Source organism: Monopterus albus, unplaced genomic scaffold (genome assembly GCF_001952655.1).
Source record: "Monopterus albus unplaced genomic scaffold, M_albus_1.0 scaffold110.1, whole genome shotgun sequence".
NCBI lineage: Eukaryota > Metazoa > Chordata > Actinopteri > Synbranchiformes > Synbranchidae > Monopterus > Monopterus albus.
In genome coordinates, this window is record NW_018127990.1 from 777302 (window position 1) to 790419 (window position 13118).

A 13118-nucleotide genomic window follows, 5' to 3' on the forward strand; every position below is an offset into this window, starting at 1 on the left:
TCCTGAACCATGGATGCCTGTTTGTGACAAACTGTACAAAATACATACTCTGGCTACTGCTAATATTACAAAAAGCATTAACATTACACAAAACTCAAATTACTCCCAAATTAAATCATATTAATTCAATACAAAGGTAAAATTATGACCATGCTAGGTCACCAATGTTACCAAAACAAACATGTTAGCTTTAGATGCTAACACATCCAGAAGGAAGAATACCACATCTAAATCAAATCTGAGTCACTTGGCTGCTTTGAACATTCTCCATCTCAAAAAGCCAAACTAATGTTAACCCTGGTTTTTGCTCCTACTTTGTTCCACTCTGTGCAAAAGATGTCACCACCTTACTCTGACTGCCACTGTTTCAGCTGCTGAGAGGTCATCCAGGGCTGGATGTCTGAAACGACTACTTGTGGTTTGAAAAACGCTTCTTATGACCTCTGCTAGGTGACAAGCGGGCCTAATTTATGAACCGTACATTGAAATCACTGTTTAGAAAGGCCACTAAGAGACAACACGGTCTGTCCCGTTTTCACCTGATCTATCAGACAATGTGTAAAAGTTTTGTTAATGCACTTTTAAAGCGGGTGAAATGTGATGTTTTTGTTGAAACAGGGTGTTCACATCTAATATAAATTGGTGAGGGATCCGTCTTGTGTAAACAACAGGCTGACTGTTATGAAGAGATCTTTTGCTTCTAAACTGTTTTGTCTTTTTAAATTGTGCTGTGGGTGGAGTAGAGGGGAGCTGCCTCACTCTCCATTTCTCCAGGAAACATATGGAACAGATCTGCCGGTTGGCCAGGCCTCGTTCTGCCACGTCTCACAGTCACATACAGATACACACACAGAGAAAATGGTCCTAACTTCAGGGCTTTTAACTCTTGTCACCCTCTGTTTTCACTCTTTACTCTATCTTCACTTTACTCGTCATCTCCTCTCCTGTCTTCTACTTTGCCCTCCATCCACAGTATCCTGTCCTGCACAGACAAGCCTTTCAACTACTGAAGTTAATCAGAAAAAGAAACTGACCAGTGATGTGAGAATGCCAAAGGATGTTAGAGGACAGTCGCCATCTCCTTCAAAGTGTAAACAAACAGGCTCTTATACTTGTATAGCGCCTTTCTATGCTTTTACAGCACACTCAAAGCGCTTTCACATTATTCGGCCATTCACCCATTCGCACTCCCAAGCACTCACGCATTCACACACCGGTGACATCACCGGGAGCAACTGGGGGTACAGTGTCTTGCTCAAGGACACCTCGACATGTTGACTGGACAAGCCGGGAATCGAACTGCTAATCCTCCGGTTAGGAAACGACCCGCTCTACCCCCTGAGCCACAGCCGCCCCCAATATGATAACAAAACAAAGGCTATCCTTCTTAATACTTTTTGTTGACTCAATATCCAACAAAAAACTACTGAGTGCCAAGTCACTATGCAGCCAATCGTTTTAAATTCATGATTAGCAGTAATTATAGGGTGTTCAACAGGATTTTAAAATAGAGGCACACCAAGTCAACTAAAGTAATAACCCTAAAGTAATAAGCCTTGCTAACCCTTAATAAAATATAAGCCTATATAATAGCAAGATCATGAGTGAGGTGATTTTCCCTAAAGAGCAATAAAAGCAGCCAAAGGACTCAAATTTGATTCAGATGTAGAGTTCTTCCTTCTGGATGTGTTGGCATCTAATGCTAATGTGTTTGTTTTGGTAACATTGGTGACCTAGCATGGTCATGCTTTTACCTTTGTATTGAATTAATATGACTTTAATTTGGGAGTAATTTCAGTTTCGTGTTAGTATTTTGTGTCACATTACCAGTAACCACAGAATTGACACATTTATTTGCCAGGTATTTGTAATTAATGTTGTTAGGAAACAGGATGTGATGGGAGGGACAAAGAGGGGTTAGGAGTGGCTTATGGTGTTCGTTTGTTTAGATTCTCACTAGACCCTCTAGGCTGAAGAGAAATGAGGGCGCACAGCTTTATTGTATCATTCATTATCATTAGTCTAGTCACTTCCTCTTTACCAGGCCTCCCTAAATTCCTCTTGTGAAAAGCAGTCCCAGTTGTCCATATTTGGAGGCCAACTATTTTAAATCCAAAAACAACTAACTCATATTGCTTCTAGTTTCCATAAGTCCTCCTCGTTGGCTTTCCTCACCTATCAAACAGTTGTTGAACTTTTCTCAACAACCCCCTTATTTAATGACAATCAGAATATAAACACTATATCAGACCATAATTACATCACAGCGTCAGATGATGAACTGCAGAGTGCAACCTCCAGGTGCGCCAACAAGAATCAATTTTATAATTTTGTTGCTTTGTCTGACAGATTTTATTGTAGTCTAAATGCAACAGTGTTAAGCCTAAAACTTTCTTTAAACAATCTTACCACTTTAATCTAGTTTTAAAGAGCACTAGTGTCAGACATGCTATTTTAAAGTTTAATCCAATTGTCATAATGAATCGACTTTAATGTTTTGTTGATGAGGTTTAGTTTTTGGCCACTTTTCTGAGGTGGCTGGAGTAAAATTCGACTCTATCACATTGAACTTGAATTAGGTATTTGATGCCCAGAGAGTCAGAAACACTTTCCATCAAAGAAACACTGGGTTTTTAAGATTTGCAATTTTTTATATTATTTTTGAAGTTTGTCTCAGAGAATGCAATGAATGACACTGTTTATACCGTGAGTTTGGAAGAAGCTGGTTAGAGACCAACAGAACAGGCAGAGAGAGCTCAGGTTGCCAGGGTATAAACCGAGGACTAAGTGGGCGATGTCAGAGTCATTAATCAGGAGAGAGCCACTGCTCTCAGCCGCCCCTAAAACTGGAGACCCCAAGAACTCATCAATCACTTAACAACCCACTAATAATTACAAGGCAACTGAAATACCACCCTTTCTTTTAAATGTCATTAACTTTCCAGTAAGAAGAATGTCAGCATTTCTTTTCAAGGCTGAAGTTTCACCTATTAAAAGACCCAGATTCACCCAAGATGTGAGTCCAGAGATCGCTGCCATCTCTGTAATTATTAATCAATTTGCAGACAATGGTAAAATTACATAAGATACAGTAGGTCAAAGAGAGTCTGTATACTGTACTGGATGTTTACAACCAATGCTTTTGTGCAACAATATCATAATTTACTAGGACTGGATTACTGATCTCTAAATGCAATTTGATTCCATTTATTTCAATTCCATGATGATTCATTTACTTCAGATGCTGTATAAAATATTCAACAATTAAGCAACACTTGCTTCCTTCCCACACACATAGCGGAGCCAGTGCTTCAGTCTAGACGTCCACTTTAATGACCAGTTTGGGCACATGCAGGACAGAAACTGATTCCCCACCCCCAAATGGGGTATCGGAATCAGAATCAGTTTACTGGCCAGGTGTGTTGGACACACGAGGAATTTGACTCAGGTACATCGGCTCTCAATGTGCAAACAGTAAACCAGCATAAGGCTGTGTAATATAAGAAAATAGCAGTATTAATAACAACAGCCAGTGCAAACAATGCAGAAAAAGCAGTATAAATAGACAGTAAACAATGCAAACAACAAAGGAATGTTCATTGAAATGAGATAATTAGGGATAAAAACAGAGTACTAAAGACCTGTACGAGTCTGTATAATCTGTACAATGTGTATATATACACTGGTATTGCACTGAGGGTTATTGTCCAATCACACTGTCGTGGGCTAAGTATCTGGATTATGGCCACAGCACTAACTCCCGTCTATGTTTTTAGCCTTGTACATTTTCAGCAAAGTTAGCATCAAAACACAACTATTACAGACAGCCATCATTTTACAGCAGAAGCTCGTCCAATGAGAGGGCTTCTCAGCCAGGGCAAAATCAAGTTTTTTAGTGCATAGCAAATCCTGCGTGGTTACTGCCAATAAATCCAAACAACTAACAAAGTCTCCCCAGAGTGCTGTGGACACTTTCAGAAAGGAATCAAACACGTCAGGATGCCAGAATCACTGCAAAAAGTCTCAAAAGTTGGAGAAAATTAGACATTTAGTCTGTCAGCACTCACTCAACGTATATTCACTAACCAAAAACACACAGAGTCCTGAAAATTACCCCACCAACTCATCCAGAGCAGAGCCAAGGCTAAATGAGACCAGTGAAATTTAAAAAATTAAAAGGCAAGGACTGAAAGGTCTGTTTGTTCATGTGAGAGAATCCCAGCTGTGATGCTTTCTGCAGGGAGAAGACTGACATGAAAAATGAGCAATGACGAGGACAAGCCAAATGCTGTCTGGCTCTGGAATGGAAAAACCTGGCCTGTGATGAATGTATGTGAGCAATGGTGTGTGTGTGTGTGTGTGTTTGTGACTGTAAAGGAGAAAGGAACTGAGAAGTGAGTGCAAATAAAAATACATCTATTAAAACTATATGTTAACAAATTAAATATCAGCTGCTTCACAAGTTGATTTCAAGCTTGTTTTCAAACCATCAAATCCATCATTTATCTTATAAAGATCATAATTGGATGCCATTGAATATTTTACTAGAGAAAACAGTTTAAATTCATCTTTTTTTTAATGAACAAAATACTTAAACAGGATCAATAAGGGATTCAGATTTGATGAAATGCCTCCGAACAATCCCCAATTAAACCATGCATCAAATTAAGTCAGTTGACTTTAACCAAAACATTTGTACAAGAAACTGATGTTTCTCATAGTAGGTCATTCAGGTAGAAGTAGTAAAAAATGAACTACAGCCTACTGACTTAAAGTAAGAAACTGTCAATAGGCTATTTACAGAAAAAAAGAGAAAGTAGGCTATTATGTGTGAACCAGCTACACTTCACACATTGACACATAAGTCTGTTAATACATAATAACTTAAACATAAGTGCCTGGAAAACTTCCATTATGGTGTAAAAGATACTGTTTGGGGTCACTGCCCACTGACCCAGGGTATAAAGAGCAGGTAGCAGGTTCTCTCCAAATTTGGCAGCAATTATTAGAACGCCATGCTTCACTGTGGAGACCATGCACTTCTCAGTGTACTCCTTGCAATGCCATACATGTTGGATGTTATCAGATCCAACAAGACTGACTTCAGTCTTATCAGAGCACAGTGTGAATTCCTAGAACTCTACCCTTTTCAATATGGGCTTTGGCAAAGTCTAAACAGGCTTTCAAGTGCTTTGGCTTCAGCTGAGACTTTCTGTGTGGACTACAACTATGCATTCCATTTCAGGGTATGTCTTACTGTGTGAGATGAAACAGTCACTCCAGTTTGGCATCCGCAGCTTTGGCAGGTGTGAAACACTTGCTTTATGACTGTACTGAACTTTTCTCAATAAAAAATTACTGATGACGAGGTGAAAGCTTATGGGGACAGTCTGAATGGTTTAGCGATCTTGTAACAAATCCCTACTATTTGAATATCTGTACCACTTTTGCTACCATGTTTTGACCATTGATTGTTTATATACAATGGAAGTCACCACTTCCTTCCACTATGCTAAAGTAAAGCCAAAATGTCACAATTACAATGGCTGCCATTTTGGCATTTTTGCAACTAGCTTCTGCACAGTAGCGACCAGAAGTTGAGTGACAGCATCAAACCACCAGCCAAAGCTGTCAAATCATCCAAAATAACTTCTCAGAAAAAAAAAAAAAAAAATCACTTGTACACACATCAGCGTGATAATATCTACCAAAAAACAGAAATCACCTCAGGAGAAAAATTTTTTAATTTGTACTTTTGAGTTTTTAGTTTGCCTCATGTCCCATCCAACAACATGGAGGAGGCAGGATTTATGACCTATAGTGCAACCAGCCACCAGAGGGCGACTGACTCGCAATGGCCTTACTTCTGGGAGTACAATGTCCATCATATATACAGTCAATGGTTCTGATGTAATAATGATTTCTGATCCTCTTGTACCCCTGTCCTGTCTTCTGGCCTCGCATCTGTAGTTCATGCTGTAGCGAGGGCTGTCACAGTGAAGGAATTTCTCCTGTGGTAATTTGGGATGGCTCAACACTACAAAAAAGTGATATTACCACCATTTTTTGTTGTTCTTCTATTTGCAAATTATATATTTTACCATGATTTCAATGCTATATAAATGAGGATATTTGCCAAGGAAACTGTGCAAAACTAATTCAATATAAAAAGCATATTAAAAAAGTAGATGTGAACAAAACATTCATTTCATTTAGCATAAAGAATAATGTCTATATTTAGGCCCGAGTTTCCACACCCTTGTTGCATGCTGGGCAACTAACACGTTAACCTTGTGTGGTTTCAGAGAGGATCAGAGAGGTGTAACAATGTTCGTGGTGGCATTAAAAACTATCTCTGACTGTGTTCTCATTGCATAAATGCACATGTATTTGTGGGCACCTTTAGAGAGCAGTGAAAATCTACCCTGGTTGTCGCACCACCAGGCAAGTGGATCTGCATTTGAGTCTATGGGGTCTTCCTGTAGATATCTCATAAGTTCAGTAGCTCTCTTAGGCAAGGATGCAGAGGTGGTCATCTGTGACCTCAACAGGTTTTGTTTGCCATCCCGTCAGTAGCCCAATATTGTAATATTGTGGTTATCGTAACAGCCCTAATCAAAGGGTTAGGAAACAGGACGGAAGGAAGACCAGTCAGGAGTGGGTTCATAGAGTAGCGCATAGTATAAGAGCTTAAAATCACTATCTTATTATATTTAAACTCTCGCTTGCTAGTTCTTAGACCCAAATAAGTTGAGGTTTAAGGTGTTAATATATGCATAACACTTTTGATAGTTATGCTGTAGCATAATATAGGCCAAGGAACAGCAGTGCAGAAATGAGAGACAGAAATACAGAGACAGACAGTCAGAGCCAGAATCACAGAGTTATTTTAGCCAGTAGTGATCTGAAAGCCAGAGCTTTTGAAGAGCAGTCCAATAAAAAGATTTTATCCAGATGAAGTCTACTGCTGAGGAGGCACCCGTGTTCTCCTCATCACAATTAGAACAGAGGGAAACATTCAAGACCACACTGTCCCATTAAAAATAATTACATTAACATGGGAACTTCCCTGAATTCCCCTGCCTCCACACATAAATACACATGAGAAACACATTGACTTCAACCACAAACTTTAATATAGATCAGGGCTTCTCAAAGTCCGGACTCCGGTTCAGACCGAGATCGGATGGCAAGTCATTACGGACCACACCTTTTATTAGGAATGCAATAATAAAATGTAATGAAGTGTATGTTTTGTTGACAGCTGTAAAGCATATTACATTTAACATCAACAAGTGACAGAGCTCAAGGGCAGGCTAACCGGTGACTGAGCTAACGGTTAGCAGGTGTACATGTACTGTCCTGTGGGCAGGAGTGAGCGGGGCTTTGGCATCATCTGTCAATGTACATTACGTCGCCAATGCGGTGAGGATGTCTCTATCCAAATGTGCAAAGAAAAGAAAAGTTGACCCAGAAAACCTAGTTTTCAAAGACAAGTGAACGAAGAAATATACGTTCATTTTGCCTCCATCTAGCACGAGGCCCTTGTATTTGATTTGCACAGAGGCTGAGAATACAGAGGTGAGGACAGCAAAACTTCAACAGTTAAAATCTTCCTATGAATCAACAAACAAGTTGTTTGTGAGATCTGTGACACAGCAAGAGAGAACTGCTGCTGAAGCCTCAGACAGTCAAACTGTGGCATTTTTTTCTACTAGGTTTGCATGTATTTGTTTCAGACTGCCTTAAACTTTAATGTGCACTCACAGGCCACTTTATTAGGTACACCTGTACAATTGTGTGCAATTCAATACAACCCTTCTGCCTTAACATCTGTGTCTACGAAGCTAAAAATGTTTCAGTTTTTGGTGACATTGTCATAAATGTATACATTCAATTATATCTTTCTTACTGAGGTTATAGATAAAGGTGGTGGTGTACTTGACTACATTATATTCAGAGGTGTCTCTATATTTTTGTCCACCCTGGTTACATACACGAGAGGGGCAACAATAAAACAATTGGGGAAAAAACATCTGCAGGTTAATCAATCAATTCAGCTATAACAATCACAGGATTGAGTAGAAAGGGTTTTATCAAGCCATAATCTGGAACAATGAAGTTAATTTCTATGTGCAATAAGTGGTGCTTAAAACTTGGTGACAAACGTCACTGCTGTAAATGCTGATGACCTCAATTCATTACAGTAAGACAGTTCATAGATGTTCATTAAAGCATAAACTATCACAAATTATTTTTCTTATATCTAAATAATAATCCATATCATAATATCATTATTACTCATCATAATAGCATTATTACACGTCCTTGGTAGGCTAGTGGCCGCTGCGGCCCGGGTTCGAATCAGGGTTGCGTCAGGAAGGGCATCCGGCGTAAAACACGTGCCAAATGTCAACATCAGCGAGTCGTCAGTGTGATGATTCGCTGTGGCGACCCCTAAACAGGAAAAGCCTAAAGTGACTTTCTATAATATCATGATTACTCAAAAGTGGATAATAATCATGCTTCTCAGTTTGACCAGAATCACACAGCCCTACTCAAATCCACCTTCCTTTAGTGAGGTGCTACTGAAAGACGCTAAATTAAATGCAGTCAGAACCAGTTTGATCCTATTTATTTCATTTTCAAATGCAAAGTCTCCTCTGTCTGTTTGAACAACAAATTCAGCAGTAAACAGGGAACAACTATCAAATATGCCCAAACAGGAGCACGATATCAAATAACACTCTCCATATGTCCCATTATGGTTTGGCTACACACTTGGGGATCGCAGATTTTCAATTAGTCCAATCATAACACACTTGTCAGTGAAGACCGTCAGCCAGCCTCCAGTGGGACTCATTAGTTTTAATGAGGAGCACTGACAATATTAATAGGTTTCTCATCAGAGGTATCTGAGGAGACAGCAGCCTCAGGTCCAACATTGACTTATGGCACCTGGACACACATGCCGACATTGAGCCCCTGTCTCTCAACAGAATCCAAGTCACACAATTAGCCTTTTAGCTATAAATTAAGTCACCTAACGTATTTTCTGACTGAAGAAGATGGTCAATGCTCAGCAGAAACAGATGACCTGGAAGACAAATGAACCACTGACCAAAAACTTAAAAACACCAGGGGATCACCAGAAAATTCACGGACTTGATTGTGAAGACATATTTAGTATTTAAACTGATTCATCACTTTTGAGCCAACACTAACTGTGTCTGAGTTTCTGCCTGGGAAGTAAAATGCCAGGAATGCTGGGATAACAAATCCAGTAGTCATCAGAGAACAGCGCACTGGAACCCAGCTAGCCAGTAATATTCTCCATATGTTTCATGCTAGTTTAATCCAAATCGTCATGTCTCAGTTGACAATTTAATCAAAGCTTGTTCAGTACCAACAGGCAAAGACCATCATCACAGTGCCGATGCAACGCAGTGCCAAGACAGCAAAAAGATTTGACCAAAAGAAACAAAAGTACCTATTTTATTTTAAACAGAATCTTACATAGAGGTTGTTTCTAAAGGTGTAACTTTTCTAAGTAGATTAATCCTTTGATTAAAGCTACCAATAAAGAAGCATAACTTCTACCATTAATCTTTCAACCTTTTATTCATGCATTTTCTCATCAAAATACTTCTTTAACAAATAAAACAATAAAGCACCAAGAATTAAAAGGCATTTATCGGCAATACAAACACCCATGCATCCAATATAAATTCAGACCAACATACTGTGTATATAGTGCAAAAAAAAAAAAGAATAAAAAATAAAAATCTCCAAAAGGCTGCATACTCCCACAGTTTGAACTGTGGGCAGGCGCACACATGCACAGACGCCCACATACACACAGACAAAAACAATACAGGTTAGACACCAGTGAATGTTCAAAGTTGGGTTTGATCATTATTACCTGTACCAAACACAGATGGGTGACAGGTTTGATGACTCCGTGCTCCTCACACGATCATGCCACAATTCCATTTTAAATCTGCATAAAAATTCAAAGTTTACACTGACCAAAAAGAGTTTATTGTCAGCATTGTTTCACCATGGGAACTTCTTATACCTGTAATCCAGCAGCTCTTCAAGGGCTAATGCAGTCCCTTCCACTATGCTGTTCCACAGTACTTTTCCCTGTGTCCGTCCCTGTTAACACGAGTGTGTGGCTAAGCTATTCACACACACAGCTTAGTAGACAGCATCGAGCCAGGGACCAAATGTTTGTTAATCATTGTGCTAGTAACAGACATTGTATGAGCAGTTTATCAAAGGACTGTTGAACAAGCAGAACACAGACTTGCAAGGTGATGTCTTTGGTGCTTTGCCAGCGGTGAATAGTGCCTGTGTTTTCTCTAAACTAGGGGTTCTCAACCTTAATATTCAAAGGTCCAAATCGGATTTCTATTCGAGGTCAAAGGTCCAGAACAATTAGCGATAAACAAATGATTTTTATTAAACTTGCTCATAACTTACAAGAACTTACACGATCAAAATGTGGCATTTTTTTCTACTAGGTTTGCATGTGTTTTGTCTCAGACTGCCTTAAACTTTAATGTACACTCACAGGCCACTTTATTAGGTACACCTGTACAATTGTATGCAATTCAGTTCACCACTTTCGCCTAAACACCTGTGTTTATGAAGCTCAACATGTTTCAGTTTTTGGTGACATTGTAATAAATGTATACATTCAATTATATCGTTATTATTGAGGTCATAGTTAAAGCTGGTGTTGTATTGGACTACATTATACTCAGAGGTGTTCCTAATATTCTGACCCTCTCATGTAAGTAGCTGGGGAAAGCTCAAAATGTTTCACTTTTTGGCAAAATTTGAGGCAAAAAAAAACTTGTTTGTTTGTTCATTCATAGAAAGATTTTAACTTAAGCAGTCCTCACTTCTGTATTCTCAGCCTCTGTGCAAACCAAATACAAGGGCCTCGTGCTGGATTGAGGCAAATTGAATGTTTCTCTACCTACTCATCTTTGAAAACTGGATTTTCTTGGTCAGCTTTTCTTTTCTTTGCATATTTGGATAGTGACATCCTCACCGCATTGGTGATGTAAGGTACACTGACAGAAGATGCCGAAGTCTCGCTTTCTCATGCCTGAAGGACAGAACGTAAATGTCTGTTAGTGGTTAGCTAACTCTGTCCCTGTTAGCCAGCCCAGAGCTCTCTCACTTGTTGACATTAAACATCATACTGTACGCTCGGTGGCTGTCAAAGTTCAAACAGGAAAATTATTACGTTTAGCCTAATTCTCAGGCCAGAATAACTTTAATGCCAAATGACTATATTCTACAAAATTAACAATTTATTGATAAGTATAAAACATTTTTTTCAAAGTAGGAAATGTACACTTCATTACATTGTATTACTGCCTTTCTAATACTGGCTGTGTCCAGATTGATTTGTCTGGACCAAAGTCCAGACTTTGAGAAGCCCTGCTCTAAACCATAGACTGTATATAAAGATGGATGACGCATCACCACTTTCCTCCACTATGCAAAAGTCAAGCCAAAATATCGTGAGTACAGGGGAGGCCATCTTGGCATTTTACAACCAGATTCTGCATAATAGTGATCATATATATCAAGAAGTGACATCCAATCAAAGCTACCAAATCATCAGAAATACCCCCCTTTTCAAATCATCAAATAACATTACAAACAAACTTACCAGGAAAATTACCATTTGTACACAAATCAGCATGATAATATCTACCAAAAGTGATAGAAATCACCTTTAGGAAAACTGACCCCAGAGATATGACTAACTCCTTTACATTACAAAGGAACACTGAGTCTTTGAAATGTTATTTTCCAAATGGTATTTTCACTTGGTATGTGGATTTAAGGTCTAGAACCAATAACTTTTTTCTGTCCCTGCAACAAGGAACTGGCCACTCATACCACCCATCCTAGCCATCCCCAGAGGAATCCACTGGAAGGCCCTTCTCCGTGGGAGCTGAGGTGTCTGGTTGGACTAGATGGATGACTGCAAACCTCAAACTGTGAGCTTCCTGGAAGTATAAAAGGCTCTTTACAGTAAACAGCGAGCAGCTATACACAGACAGCAGACCCTGAGATCTCCACACCAGGACATGAACCAAAAGACCCTGTATAATTTGCCACAGCTGAGTTCAGTGGCTCTTGATGAAGTCTGAGGCAAATAAGCCAAACACAGACCAGAGGAAAACAGAACTCATTCTCTACCCTGAGACTGCAGAGCCTCTCTTTGGCCTGAACAGATGTAAGAAAGTCCAATATTCTTGCAGGCTAATGAATAGCTTGGACTGAGTATGTAATAAAACAAAACAGGAAAGAGTACACAACTCAGCATGTGGACTGTCTTCAAAATTCAAACAAGGACAACATTCTGGCGTTGGATCACTGTCATGTCAAACTTGAAAGCACGCTCCACCCCAGGCCTGACTTCAATTCCTGCACCACTTTCAAATGAACAGCAATTCATCAGTCACCTTAGAGACGACAAATCTGCTCTGCCTCCGGTACTGACAGCAGGAGACGTATACAGATATACATATGCAGTTTCCAGCAGAAGCTCTGCAAAATTCTTCAGCTTCACAGTGACACAACATGCATAAAGCAAACAAGCCGTCACAGCAATGAGCTACAGACATAGCCCGTTTCTTTTTTTTTTACTAGGGTTTTGAGTGGAACACAAAAGAGCATTCATGCTTCTCTATTCACAGTTCCCCAGAGTCGGTGACACACAGGAAATTCAACAAGGTTTATTTGTCATTAATAATGAGGGATTATACTGTCAAAAACACAAATGTGAAATTTCCCTTCACAAAAAAAAACTAAACATTTGGTGTAATGAATATATAATGTGGAAGCGGATATTCAAATGTATAGGAAAACAATACAACCTCTCACCTTTAATTACTAAGCTTTGGGAGGAAATATGAAAATGTTGCAGAAAAAACTAACCTGTTGTTTCTAAAACCAAAGTAGTGGTCTACTTGAGGAGGCTGCAGATGTTCTGTTTTAACCATCAGGTTGTCTCAGATCCCCTGGGTCTGAATTCCAAGGCTGACTGCCAGTGTTTTAACCAAAGCGCAGCACAGGGAAAGACTCAC

The 13118-nt window shown here is 39.4% G+C and overlaps 1 protein-coding gene across 1 annotated transcript in view; it reads right to left on the minus strand.

Moving 5' to 3' along the window:
• cenpp (centromere protein P) overlaps positions 1-13118 on the minus strand; it is a 52498-nt gene that overhangs the window by 13382 nt on the left and 25998 nt on the right. The window lies entirely within an intron of this gene.